At 40.1% G+C, this 15,000-nt stretch overlaps 1 long non-coding RNA gene and 1 pseudogene across 2 annotated transcripts in view; one reads left to right on the forward strand and one right to left on the reverse strand.

Moving 5' to 3' along the window:
* LOC138050426 (uncharacterized) overlaps positions 1 to 1,688 on the forward strand; it is a 5,470-nt gene extending 3,782 nt beyond the window's left edge. For both annotated transcript variants that reach the window (XR_011132610.1, XR_011132609.1), the window contains exons 3-4: positions 87 to 187; positions 835 to 1,688. This is a non-coding gene — a long non-coding RNA (uncharacterized lncRNA). The remainder of the gene's footprint in view (positions 1 to 86; positions 188 to 834) is intronic.
* Positions 1,689 to 5,421: 3,733 nt separating this feature from the next.
* On the reverse strand, positions 5,422 to 6,116 carry LOC138053612 (uncharacterized; annotated as a pseudogene).
* Positions 6,117 to 15,000: the final 8,884 nt, after the last annotated feature.

A 15,000-nucleotide genomic window follows, 5' to 3' on the forward strand; every position in this document is an offset into this window, starting at 1 on the left:
CTTAATAGAATTATAAATATAAAGAAATTGTATTTCCTTAGATAATTAAACTGAGCAAATTGATCTATTACAATTTGTTGTCCTAGGTACCACAGCAAGAAAACGGCTACGACTGTGGTGTGTTTCTTTTGATGGTTTTTGAACAGTTCTTGAAATGCAAGGCAAGGATTTCGACTGTCATCAACAGGTAACCAGGGTTTATTTCGTTATTAGGTATTTTTGCAGCTCACTTTTGCTTCAGTTTATTCCAGTTACAAAAATTCTTGGTATTTCAATTGTTTTACGTGAATGACGTCATAACCTGGAAGTTGGTTGGTTGTGGGTTACGAACTCCTCTGTCAAGAGCAGCAGACTTGAAAAGACATCCGGTTTTTTTTTTGTCCATTAGTTTTTCGTTTTTCATAACTGAAAGCAATCATGCCATTTAAACTGGATTTCTCTCTTATACGTTCCATATAAAGGAAGATTCCAAAGGTGGAGTAAAAATTTACGTCGAGAATAACTCCTTTTCTTGGGTAGTTTTACCTCCATATTTACTCCAAATCTCGAGTTGAAATAACTCTCATTACCTTGGGGTAATTTTAACCCTTCCTATGGAGTTATTTTAACTCTGCCACATAGGAAAACAACTCCTTCTCGGAGTTCAAATAGCTCTCACAAATATTTTAACTCCAGCGCAATGGGTTGATTTATCTCCACCCTGGGAGTTATTTGTGCTGAATGTATGCCTGTACTCTAGGTTTGAAAAATCTTATCACTCGTCCTGAAAGTATTGTGCTTTTAGTTTGATGTAGTGTCTTCTCTATTAACCCCTATATTTCCTTTTCTTTTCAGCTTCCAGTCGACGACCTCTTGTCAAGCAAACCCCTCAGATGGTACAATCAGTCGTCCGCTCTCCTGTTCAGAAAAAGAATAGCCGATATCTTGATACAGTTGGGCAATTAGTGTCGATGGTTATTAGCAAAATGCTGCATACGTCATAAAATTGGGATCATTAGCAAAGGCCAACTTTCAAGGCAGCGAATATGTCAGTATTACAATGAATTCTCGTTTTTTTTTAACGTCCTGATTACTGCAACTCGCTTTAAATGTCAATTTTTTTGCTGAAATTTCCTGGAGTTGAATTCTTGGAGACTGCAGCCAAGTTAAATAAAGAGAAAGCAAATTTCACATCCTGGTCGTGCAGTGTCGACAAAGAAATGTACCAAAAAGGTGCAGTGCACGTGCAGAGTTGTTTTTGTTGTTAAGCCTATTCAGTTTTTTGAGGTTCGCGTTGCCGTCGTCATTGCTTAAGATCACCATTTCTAACGGTCCGAAACCGGCAGGAGTGTCTTGTTTCAGTTGAGAGAGAAGGCTTAGGCCCGTTCCAAACCCCAATCCATTCATGCACCGAACCTAACTGATGAGTTAAGAGTGGCAGAAGAAAGGCGTTTGAATCAGTTTGGTTCGGCAGGTTAGGTTTGGAGCAGCCAACAACGTTAAGTTTGGCAGGGTCTGTCGCACTATGCGACGTTGGAGCGGCGGCTGATTCGCGCAGCGTACTTGTGATGTGCCGAACCCAACGCATAAATTGTGATAATTTATAATCTTACCACAATACACTCGGAAGTTTTATCTTTACCTAGACCCCTTTACCATTGTATGGATTTCAGTTTGGTTCGACCCAGGTAGGGCGTATGAATCAGCCGTCCCTCTTTAGTTGAACTTTATTGAGTTAGGTTCGGCACGTGAGCGGAGCAGCGTTTGGATCGGGCATTAGTATTTACTCAATCCGAATTGTAATGCTCGTTTCAAGGGAATGAACAAACTGAACACTGATAAGGATTATTTACGTTTATGTAACTAGGCAGTGAAGTCAAATGTATGTACGGTAAACACATGATGGAAAAATAACATGGAGTTGAACGCTTTCTTTTCTTCTTTATAACGACAATTGCATACGCTTATATTTATCTTGTAAGTAGAGAAAATAGAAACACACATCACTGAGATCCACTGCCGAGCAAACGAGCCAGACCAGCCATCTTAATGTACATAAAGAGCGTATGAGCCTGCAATTAACTTCGTTTGGTGCATGGTTAAAAGTGGCCCTGTATTCTGTAGTTTAGCCCCTTTCGTTTTAATACAAAGTCGTTTTACTAACGCTGCAGTTCAGTCGATTTGCTACACTAAGGTAGCTAGATGATTTTCAGCCAAACTTACGAACGAGAAATTGTCGTAAATTTATTCTTAATGTTGTAGCAAAAGGACAGGTTATCTAGCCATTCTGGCATGAGGTTTTGTATTGTAAAGTTCATGGGATTTACCCTGCTAAGACGTTTAGCTATACTTAAGTGACTTGTCACAAATGTTAAAAAATGTGCAAATAAAAGATAATTCAAACTCTTGTGCATTTCCTGGTACCAAAACAAGGAGCTAAGATACCTTAGTAAAACTTAACGTTTGGCGATTCAAGTATGCATAGAAAGAATTGCTGTTGTTTCGCCAGTGTTTTATGCTTCGCAAACGGACAGTTCAGTAATGTCGTTGGTCAGTTCGCTGATGAGTTATGTGATTCGCTAGTCGCAACAATAGTTTAAAGAACGAGAAAAGTTTTTGTTTTAGTACTTCAGTAGCCCGCTCATCGCAGTTAGAGTTTAAAAACAACAAGAAATGAGATGTCTTAGAGTTAGCTAACTCACTTACAACGTCAGATGTAGGACAATACAACTCATGGCTGAAACGACTGGTTACCCAGAGAAACGAGTAGATACCCAAATACTTTCAAATCAGCAATTCCTTACATTGGGCACAGCTACTAAAGGAAAAATATTTAGAATCTCATTTGTAAAATTAACTTTGAATTGTGTTCTAAAAAGACATTTGCATTCGAACAAACCCTCGCTTCTTTTCTAATGAGTACGAGTATTTAAGGGGAGGTCTTTCTCACAAAAAACCTAATGGTAAGTTTACCATAACGGGAGAAAGAGTATAAGCCAGGCCACTAAATAAGTTCTACTTCCCTCGTACATCTTCCTTCACCAGTGCTAATTTCAATGACTGATCGACTAGTTGGTCTTGCTCCAGCATTTCTGGCTCTTTGTTTTGCAAAAATAAGGGCCTCCTCTGGATTCATTTCTTCAATATCTGGAACTTACTCGTGATTCTGGAAGAGTGCCTCGGACTTGAACTCCAAAACTTTTTGCTCGTCTAGCAGCCTCTGAAATCCATCCTCCTCTGATATTTTGTAAGAGAAACGCCGGGTCTTCCTCTTGAAAATTGGTTGACGCCTGTGTTTAACTTCTCACACGCTATCCAGTATTGGGGACCCCAAACGACTCAACATGTGGAAAAAGTACTGCTTGGGAACTTGAAAGCAGTCAATATGGCACCATTTAGCTGTGAATAGACGAAAAAAATTGTTGGCAAAAGCCTAAGTATTACAACTTAAATCATAAGGGAGTGTTTACCTGGATGATCTGGTACTAAGGATAAATTGATACGTTCCACTACACTCAACCACTTCAAGTACTCCTCTCTTTCTTCATGCCCCAGAGTAACTGCTTTTGCCTCATTGGCATGATTGCCTGAATCATCTTCAAACCTCTCTCTTTTAAAGGTACTTCGCTGATGTTTTAGACGGAAATGCTTCATCAACAAAGTACCAGTTTTAAACTTCTTGAAACACAGGTGACACTTCACAACAAACCGCATGGCAACAACGTTTCTCCACAATGTAGCACTTTTAGTTTCTTGGATCACGCAATTAGATGAAAACGTTTCATTTTTCTCACTTTCAAGAAATTAACATGAATACAAATAATGCATTATTCGTTTTCCGGCAATTCAAACAAAAGCATTATTGTTGATGCTTAATTAAGTGCTTTTGTTTTTTATTGTGTCAGCCGCATTGAAGATTCAAACAGCGGCACTTACATGAAAGTGATGCAACACGAGAAAAAAAAGAGTCATAAGGCAAGCAAAAGATTCGGGAGAAAAGTAACATCAGATATTTTGTTTTTGTAACTTCGGAATATAGCAGTTACCCGAAGTAAGTTAACACTCGCACAGTAATTTTGACGAGTCTCTAGGGTCCAAATTACCGATACCAATAAAAGGGAAAGTGAGAATTTTGTTGGAAAAACCATAACTGAGCAGCAAAGAATGCAAGGGAGAAAATTAAGTGCCAAATAGTGGGAATTGTGATCAGTTATAAAAACAAATGTTCCCTCCGAGTGTTTAATTGACTTCGAATCAGTGAACGACAGAAGTTGCTGCAGAGATGTCGAAGTATAGGAAACATTCGATTCAGGAAAAGCGAAGAAGATCAACATGTAGAAAACGGAAAAAGTTGGCGAAAAAGTACTCAGAAGGAAGTGGTAGAGACCCTTCGACATTAAACACAGGATGTGAAGTCAACGTGAAACAGCCTTTAATGCAAAATCAGCCACTTGAAATTCGAGGTACAAACGATGAGAAGTTTCCTTTGGAGAACGACTCAATTGTAACTGAAGACAAATAACCATGCCTTCTGATGATATTCCCAGGAACTGAACAATGCTTTGCTAGAAAAAAGTGCTTATTTCTGTAAGTTGTTATTCAAAATACAGATATATCGTTAAAGGTGTTTTAAGAGATGAAATCCAAGAAACCCGAGGATACTGGAAACTGAAGAAACTGGACAAGAAAATTACTGTCAAGGGGGTGAAGCAAATTGTCTTTTTTATTATCAGTAACACTCAGCCTAGTTAACAACAACCTTAATCGCTAAAAATTTCAAGAGGTTGTGTAGTTGCTATTATTTTACGTATAAATTAGGACACGGTCTAATGTGTCTAATGTGTCCTTCATTAAGGCCTGAGTGAGTTTGGCAATCAAGGTCACGAGAGCCTGGGATCATATCTCTTAATCTCTTATTGAGAAATAAGTGTGCAAACGAAATGTTTTGTTAAGTAAATGTGTTACTAAGATACGTCTTATTGAATTTTTAAAGGAAATGGTTAAACTTTGTCTTAATTGGAAATCATAAAAAAAGGCAGAGTAGTGACCGGCAACCGGATTGCTTTGTTTGATAACCGGTCAAAACGCCCCCGACATTATGCATGTCGCGAGAATAATTGTAATGCAGGGCTTACTGGAAAAATCTTTTGCTGCTGCCCAACAATTCATGGTTTTCGGAATAATAAAGAAACAAACTGCATTATTTTCCGTCGTTTAAATGGCTACTCTTAAGACGGCCTCACCCCACTCACTCCGCTCCCATACTTGAAAATAATCCTAAAAAACAACTATTAACGTTTTATCTGTGCGCGTACATTGCAGAAAAAGCCTTCATTCAAATTTAATTGCAGCAAGTCGTTTTATGAAATCGTCGAGGCTAGGTCTCTGTGACGGTGATTCAGCTGTCGCCTCCTTGACCAATGCGCGCACGCTCGAATAAAATCACACCATTTGAGAAATCGATTTTAACATTCTTGCTAACGAATATACATCGCTGGCGGCGCTGTAAAGCCGCTCCTTAAAAACCTCTGGGGCCAAATACGTTTTTCTTTCTTCAGGCAACATTTTTTTCCCGGTTGATACCAAAAACTCTGAACCTGTTCCTGCCTTACTGCTTTTACCAAAATCTATGAGGACAGGAATGTACTTGTCTGAGGCTGTCAGGCTTTTTTCTTGAACTACATTGTTGGCCTTGATGTCATTGTGTAAGTATCCCGCTAAATGCACATATTTCAGCGCGGAACATATTCCAAGAAATAACTCAGTGCTAACAAATGGTGTAAGCATGTTTGTGCTTGCAGCTTGGTGGAGGGTTATACTTTCATCCTCTACACCATGAAATTGCGTGACCAAGCACAATGGTTCTTTTTGTGTGACGATACCTAAAACCATGGGCGGCCTGCATGTTCACCCAACGCACTGACCACCTTTGCCTCATGCAGTACACTTCTCCTTGCTCTCTCTTTGCCTTCTGTGGTGTTATTGTGCGTCATTTTCTTAACAATCACATCAATACCTCGATAACGCGCGCGATAACACTCTCCGTCACTTCCTCTCCCAACTACACGTTCTGAGAGGTATTCAATGTGATCAGGGTTTAGTTCCTTAAGATCTGCCTTAGCATCCTTACTAGTCATGCATCCCTTTCTTACTGGTCGAGGATCTCGATGGAATTTTGAATGTCGTGGTTTACTTGTATTAACTGGTTCAATGAACCCAACTTTTCTGCTCCGTGCCACTTGCAACATCAGAGCTCCTCTTGAATAGGATTTTCGTGGTTGCCTGGCATTGCTCGGGAAATCAGTTGTTTCTGGAAGAGGAGAAGAACGCTTCTTTTGATCCGTATTGTATCATAAAGGTGCACGATCAGAGGATAAAAAACAAGAAGGGAAACCTAATGGAGAACGTCCTTGAGGTCAGCTGTGGAAAAGGACGGGATAATGTCCACTACGCTTTGGTAAGCTCTGATTCACACGCTTGCTTTTGATAATAGAGAGATTTAGCATCGCGTTTATGGCCAACGGCAAATGACAGGCTGCCGCTAGACAAAACCATGAAAATTATCCTATAGTAGGAGGCAATTTCTCTGTTTTTTTATACTTGCTCGATAGCTGTGACTAACGGGCAAAAGATAAAAAAAGCAAATGACATTGTTTCAGCCTGCAGGTTTGCCGTTCAAGGGTACCCAACGAGCAGAGTAAGCAAAATGCCTTTGAGAGACATTTCTAGGCTCCTTGTAATGTTTAAAGACTATCTAAAGAAATGTTTTTATCATTTATAATAATTTGATCTGTTCGGATATTGATAAAGCCGGATATCGTAGCTGACGAAAATTTTAGGAAAGGATGTCTTTATTTCAGAAATTGCTATTGCGAATCTTTTAGATGATGTTTTAGTAAAGAGATCTTCAGTTGTTTGGCAACGTAGAATCGAAATTCTTAGAACAGTTTGGGTCTTCCGAAGACCTATTTCACCGAAGATTATCGATTAGTGCCTCTGGCCGTTTTCCGTAAACGCCATTAATGTGCGAGCGAGCAATGTCAAAACTTGTCCATTTTGGTTTTGGGAACGTTTGCTTCTTACTTGGCGCACAAGAAGAAAACCAGCGACTAGACTGTTCATAGTCTTTTGGTTATGCTAAATGGACTGGCGTCTGAGCTATGTTCAGCGACCATAGGTTTTTCCTTTGCCGTATCTATTCGATTTTTGCCCAGAGTTAAGTGTTCCACGCCAAAAAAAGGCTTGTAAACCGCATCGCCCTAAGATAACTGAATTACATAAATTCGCCTTCCTTCGCATATCGAATATTTTATATTCACTCAACAGGTTACCTTCAAAGACACTTTATGTCAAAGTGGAAAATATGATATCAACCTGTCCCTGGCAGATTTTATGGCTGAAAAAAACCATTTTAGTAGAAAGTTCATCGGCAAGATGTCTTTCGCCAAGGACTTTGCGGCAATCTTTAACCGCATTAGAAATGATAGCCTCGCCGGTCCAAGTGCGGCAAGGACACGTCCCTCCACTGTCACGGTTGTTTGTGGCGAATTCTTTAACGAAGATGATGCCGTTGAAATGAAAACACCTGAAAAAAAGACCAAAAATGGACGGAAAAGGAGAGCTGTCCCGGTCCCTGAAGGTGCTGAGCTTACCTCTCCTGAGAAAGTGGTGCGGCCGAATACAGTTGACGAGGAAATCGAGGCTCATTATATCGGTAAGCAAATTGATATGTTTTGCAAAATACGAGATCAGAAGAAAGAGAATAGTAATGCGTTTCTGCGCTCGATAAAGAACATGAACGCCAGGTCTTGAAATGTGTCCTCTGTAATTGGTTAATGCAGTTCAAAATAAGTGATGGTTGAATCTATCTAAACGATAGACAGTTTTCTACTGCAATGCCAGCACGCTTTATTAAGGTACAAAAATAGGACGCAGGGTCTGCTAACTGTGTAGCGTAGATGATAATGATCGATTGGGAATAAGTTTTGTCAATTTGTGCCAGAAATGCAGAAAATTACAGTGTTTGTATGGGAATCCGATAGCAAATAACTTCTTCCAAAATTGAATTTTACACAATTTGTGAATCAAAACGTTAAAATACTAGGTAGAAGATTGTATTCACCAAGTTTGAAGGATGTAGCTTTCCTATAAGTCACTGAGCTCTTTTTTTTAATTTTCCCTACATTACTCTTAAAATTTTTTCGCGCGAACTGCGTCTAGACGTTTGTCTACCCAGCCAAATTTACAGACAAATGTGTGGAAAATTCAAAAACTTAACTGAGCGTCTTCTAGCCAAGCTACATACTTCAAACTTGGTGAATACAATCTTCTACCTCGTATTTTACCGTTGCGATTCAGAAATTGTAAAAAAATTCAATTTTGGAAGAGGTTATTTGCTATCGGATTCCCATACAAACACTGTAATTTCTGAGCGCTTTGCCTACCCGTCAAGATGGCGTCGAAAACTGTGATAAGACCTATTAAATAGTGCAAACAAATTTCAAGTCCTATCGCCTCTGATTTACAGTCTGCTCTTCAAAAGCAAGCTAATCTTTCTAGCGGAGACACAGAGAGTATCGTTTGATGGCTGTGTGCATCTTTGGTGGTATCATCATGATTGACTTGCTCGCAAATCGACTTCTTGTAGGATCAAGGGCATGCAACGAGCAAATTAAACCAAAAGTCTTTGAGAGACATTTCTAGGCTCATTGTAATGTATAAAGACTGCCTAAAGAGATGATTTTACAACCTAGAAAATTTTTATCTCTTCGGATATCTCAGCTGAAAATTACAGTGTCTGAAAATTGTAGGGAATGATATCTTCTGAAATTGTTAGCCGAACATTACCTTCCAAGAACTTTAACTGAACCATTTGCTCATTTGTTACTGGGAGTACATTACTGAGTTTTTACTTCATTTGATAGTTACGTAAGCAAAAAGAAATTCAAAGGAAATCACGAAATTCTAGCCAGACTTGCAAGGCATGGGTCGCACTTGGGAAACATTTTCGGAATATGTGTTTACTTTGCGGAAAAAATCTGTCATCAGTTCACATTACTAAGTGCGACACCAAGTTTTCCATTTGGAATTTTTTTGGAAAATCGGCAAAACATCATAGTGCCCGTAGTGCTTAGGTGGGGTAGGCAGATTTTGGAAAACTCGAGCTAAACAATAGGAATCATGGCGGTAACTGTCAACGCTTGTCAATGAAACGTGATCGAAATTTTCGCGCTTTTGTTAGGGGTAGGCACGGTTTTCATTATCCTTCCCAATTTCAAGGTTTTTATGGACTATACAAGCAAGCCGACCTAGGACATCGAACCTCAGCCACAGCCATTCACAACCCCAAGGTTTTAACGTAGTCTTCGCAAGCAAGCCCTTCAGTTGTGTTCATCGTCTTCTGGATCGTTTCGTTTCCTGGGGTTGCTGATCTTTAGGAAACTGACAAACGATGAAAAGTGGATGAACGAATAAGAGGAAGTGTTGATTAGCATAAAAAGTAGCATAATCACTGCAACAGTTATAAATAAGGCTTCATCGGGACGCATGTTGCTTGAAATGATAACGAAGTATTTTCTCAGTGAAATACTATTCCACTTATGAGTCACAACTCTACTAGTGCGACCCTACAATGTTGACTAGAAGTTCTCATTTCCGATTACGGTTTCGAATTTGTGAAGTTTTTTTGTGATCGGCAAAGTTGAAAACTTTTCCCAAGTGAGATCTATGTCTTCGTTAGATTTCACGCCTGAATGGTCGCCAATTTCATCCCGGTCAACCGGGATCATGTGAAGAGGCCCTGAGGCTCGCTGAAAGCTCGCACTCGCACATTATACATTCAACATGTCAGGACAGCAAGGCTGGAATAAAGCACGTGCGCAATGTGATTCCCTGTTGCTTTTTTTGGTTCAACACACTAATTCATGAATGTGAATAAAAATATTTTCAGCATAACGCCGATAGCGAAATAAGAATATTCGGGCTAGACATAATTTGTCACTCTTAACACCGATGCTGCTTGAGCATCAAGTCGAGTTATGAAAAAGAAAGGAAGTGATCTACGTCATATTGCTTTGTGGCAGGTCAAATTATTCTAAATATTTTCTTCTGATAAGAAGCGATTTCGTCGAACATTTTAATACAGAGATTACTATTAAGCTAACATGACGTTACAATGACTTCATGTCATCATTCTCAGAAGTAAAGAACTTAACATAAATGGCAAGTATATCTATAGGGAAATTGAGGTATGAAGTTGTATAAGTAAATCGAAACATGGGAATTGATGCATTGGAGTGAAACTACAGAAAAATGAAACGAAGACTTTCGCGCGAATGGAGTCCCATTCGTCCGTTTTCAGTCAAATTAACAGCATTTCGAAAACTAGACACTAAGGCTTCCCACGGCACTTCTTTAGTGCTTTGAAGTATTCGCGAAGGTTTAAACTGGTCTGGCATTAGGGCTGTTTATACGAGAGAAAGTAAGCCGCAGCAAGCTTACATAAAAAGCGAACACCCCGTATAAATGGTACAAAATCTACGATCACGGCTTTCTCAAGCAGCGGCGTATCCTGGCCTGGGAGTTTATACTCGTATAAATAGTTCCTTTCGCGTATTATGTTCGCCACGGCCAGAGTAAGATGCGGCTTATTTTCTCTCGTATAAACGGCCCTATTGTGTTCATCTTTGAGATGTTAACCGATAACCCAAAAACTTAACTCTCAAGCGGACTGCATTCGCGCGAAAGTCTGCACTTTCGTTCCTGTGCGTCAATCCTCATGTTTCAATTTTATACCACTTCACACCTAAATTTCTGTACATGTGTACTAGCCACTTATTTTAGTTTCTTTCCTTTTTTGGAATGATGACATGAAGTCATCGAAACGTCATGTTATATTATCGTTAATCTTTTTAAAATCAAAATTCTTCTGAGAGTAAGTGCGCCCACAAACGAGGAAACAATGTTTGCGCACCAAGGGAACACTTCGGGATCCTATGTTTCCGCCACAATGTTTCCTCGTTTAGCTTCACCTCAATTAATTCAGAAATGAGAATACCCCAGGAGCCGCACTTTGGTTGAAAACATACGGTCAACATTTTGTTGGCTAACATGTTAAAGCTTTTAGCGCCATCCAGGGCGTGGAAGTAAAACAAATCCTAGTCGCCTCGTGCTCTGCAATCCAGCCGGGATATGCTACAGTCTGATGGGTCACTTGGATCGCAGATGTTTAATGGAACAAATAACTTGCAAGTAATAAATAAAACACTTTACAATTATCCATAAAAGACAGATTTTGGGGCACATCTGTTTAACAATCTAAATTTCCATTCACTTTTGCTGATACCTTAACCTGATCGCCGTCCATGTCATAGGTCAATTTAGCATGAAAGTGTCCAGTTTAAAGGAATGCCCTAAGAAATGGCCAGACAGAAAGATGGATGATGGGAGAGTAGAGGAGATCGTGAAGAGCATCCTGTCCAATCCTGCAGCAATGCGCAATGCCCAACCGTGGCTAGGTATAGCGGATATCTCTGTTGCAGATGCCATGAAGGACAAACAGCTCATAAAGGGAGCAAACGTGAAACTGATTGATGGTCTCCACCGGCACGCCGCTTGTAAAAAGGTATATTGGGCAAATGCCTCTAAAAAAGTTAAATTTTTTGAAAATCACACTATGACGAACTGTATTCGATCGTTATGGGGACGTTAGTACTTTAGAAAAAGGAATGAGTGCACCAAAAATTGGGTATCCTTGAAATGTCATGGCAAACAGGGTGCAATCAGACTTGTAGCTCTTGTCCAGAGACGGATAAATAACTATTTACTATGGGATGGGGTTTGTACGTCAACATTGAAGGGCAATTACCAATTGAAGTAGCGACTCAGCAGAGCCATTAACATAGGTGTTGGTAGGCTCCACTGTGAGTGGTTGATTCTGTTTGGTTTCGTGCTTCAGGTGATGCCTATGTTGAGTGATGAGTGTACGAAGCAAATAAATAAAATTTGGGTCAACATCTATGACAACAGCCTTTCGGATGAGCAGGTTTGCCGACTTGCTGCAAAACACAATACAAATAACACCGGTAGTACGCAAACCAAGTGGCTACAAAGAGTAATGTCTTGCAGACAATGGCTGTACCAAATGGAATCAAAAGATGTCGACCATGACGAGACACCTGCAGCCACAACGAAATGGAAGAAGGCGTGCCAAAATATGTATCTAGAAACGAGAAAAGTAAGTAGTTATATTATTACACTACCATCAAAAGCATCTGACATCGAGATCACAACTTTCTATTCCCTTTTTCTATTATTCCACTACACACCACAATTCCGAAGATACAGGTTGAGCCTTAGGTCATTAGAGCCCATTGAGTTTCCACAAATTGATCAACAATGATTGGATTGCACAATGGATGTTCGTTTGAGATCGATCTTCTATTCTTCAGGATGTGAACACCTTGGAACCCACGTTACAGGCAGCGCTGCTTCCTAAGGCAACGTGGGAGCTACTGTGCGAAGTTGGGCGATTGTTCGACAACGGCAGCCTTAAGGGCTTCAAGAAACAAAAGCCATCGAGACGGCGTATAGCTCCACCTCAGCTGACCCAGAATCAGGTCGGGATAAGCCGTTATATATAACAATTAATCAAATAACAGATAATTCCTTTTGCAAAACCATAAACCTTTAAATTTGGTGTAACTATATAACAACTATCACACTGTCCTTTGGTGGTATCTCTGAGAGCCAAAGAGCCACAACATAATACAAGGTGCACACCATTGAATGGGTAACCCGTGATACCATACACCAACCAAGAGATTTAGGATTGAGTTCATTTGTTGATGTAACACACGGACAATTTCGAAACATTGGCCGGGATGAAGAGCACTATTACTGAAGCTGCACCCTTCCCGGCATTTCAAGTCCCTACGACATTTTCACAATACACTTCTTAAACGGTTTCTATTTTTCTCAGGTGGGAATGCCACTTCAGGGTCTCGAGGATTCAACAAAAAGAGATCTGGGGAAAGTTGCCAAACGGCAGCTCTCACTAAAGGAAACGAGAGAGGCTGCTGAGAGCGTGAAGCAGAAAAGAAACGTAATCAGAGCCTTTCAGAAATTTACTGGAGTGGATTCGTGGGAAGCGCTTCAGGAGAGATTCCCTCTCCACACAACAGAAGAAAAATTGTCACAGTTTAAAAGCCTGAAGATTTCTCGCGGCAAAGTTGCTCCGGTAATTCGATTTTCTATCTATACGATGCTTGAGGTCAGTGTTATTTCCCAACTTAGGTACATGTACCATTCTTCAGCATTAATAATTAATGCTATACACGCTACACCAGTACCCATAAGCACCCAAAGACAGTGCATATTTGTTATAGGAAATGATAAATATTAATAGAGACTGAAAAAGACTGAAGGCACTTTCTATTTATGCGCTCTCCTGTGATTTATCATCAACTTGAATTTCTTGCTTTTTCCTTGGTTTTATGACTCTCAGTTAAAAGCACGTTTAACCATATATGGAAAAACCAGTTACCTTAAAAGTCACAAGGAGCTTACGCTAACTCAGGAATTCTCGGCTTGACAAAAAATCCGATTCGGTTGAGTAATGTCATAATTCCATTCGCCACTTTGGATACGAGATTGGCTGTAGACAACTTGGCGCAGTTTTCCTCGTTGGCTATGATCAAACACGGGCTCATGGAATAGATTGATTCTGGCAATTCACTTTTTCCTTTGTTTCGACTTCTATCACAAAGGTACTAGAAGCCTTCTTCAGGAGAGCTTTGAAATGGGAGAAGCGAGAAGAGGCCGGCATTAACCTCACTTCCGAGGAGGAGGGCGTCTTCACTTTCCATAACGGTAGCGAGGATAACACCGAAGTTGGAATATTGCTGGAGGGTCGTTCATCCAAGTTCCCTTTCCAGCAAATTAAAGCTGTTTCACCATCATTTAAAGCTTTCGACTTAACAATCACTCAGCTGGGGAAGGTGCGTTAGACATTTGCTCTTGTTTCTAATTCTAAAAAACTTCAGGTTACTTATTTAATTACCATGAACCCATGAAGCCGGAGCCTACAACTCCCATACTGCGCCCACGTCACGGCATTTTTTACAGGCCGCTCTATTTTTAGACTACATTTTCCGAAAACACAAAGGCAGTTCCAGTTCCTTGACCCAATGACGTCACGTTAGTTTCTCGTAATTGGTCATTGGGGTCCTGTAAGAGTCTCATTCGCGGGAAATTCAATCTATGAAATAAATTTGTCTGTGAAAATGCGGTGACACGAACCCAATGGAAATGTAGGCTCCAGGTCATGGGTTCCTGTATTTACTTATTGACAAATTCCAGTCTTCTGATTGTTATTCCCTACCATTTCTTTTATTTTAAACCTGTCATCACACCATTGCGCTTACCATTTGATTATTCTAACTAACAGCTATAAACTACTAGCAGCTATCGCAAAGTGCCGACGAGACAGAAAATATTTGTATCAGAGTGCCATTTTTTGCTAACTAACAACTATAAATCACGATTTTTTTTCCCCAAGGATCCCACCGAAAAGGAATTCAAAACAATTTTAACTACGATCCATGCTGCCAACGTTGACGACCTGCAACGGTACAACATTATTGTTATTTTAAATGACGACGAGCAGGACACTCCAATGCGGGGTGTGTTGCAAGAACGAGTAACCCACGTGCAAAAGGCGTTTTGGTTCAATTCCAAGAAGGAGACAACAGAGGGTAAATTGATTTTTGGAGTTAAAAATGATATTTCGTTGCCGCAAGCGGTCAAACATTGCAACAACTTCGAAGATTCCTTGCTGATGTGTATTAATCCCGCAAAACTGCCACTTACAGGTGACTGAATCTTGCATACCACAGGCAAAAATGTCATAGTGAAAATATGTAAGTTATTGGCCAGCTCGGAGGTCCGTATAGCGAAAAACTGTGACTGAGGTCTTGAAAATGCTGCCCAAGCTACGCTGCAGGCCGAGGGCACCTTTTTCAA

Source organism: Montipora capricornis, chromosome 6 (assembly GCF_036669925.1).
Source record: "Montipora capricornis isolate CH-2021 chromosome 6, ASM3666992v2, whole genome shotgun sequence".
In the NCBI taxonomy this organism is placed as follows: Eukaryota; Metazoa; Cnidaria; class Anthozoa; order Scleractinia; family Acroporidae; genus Montipora; species Montipora capricornis.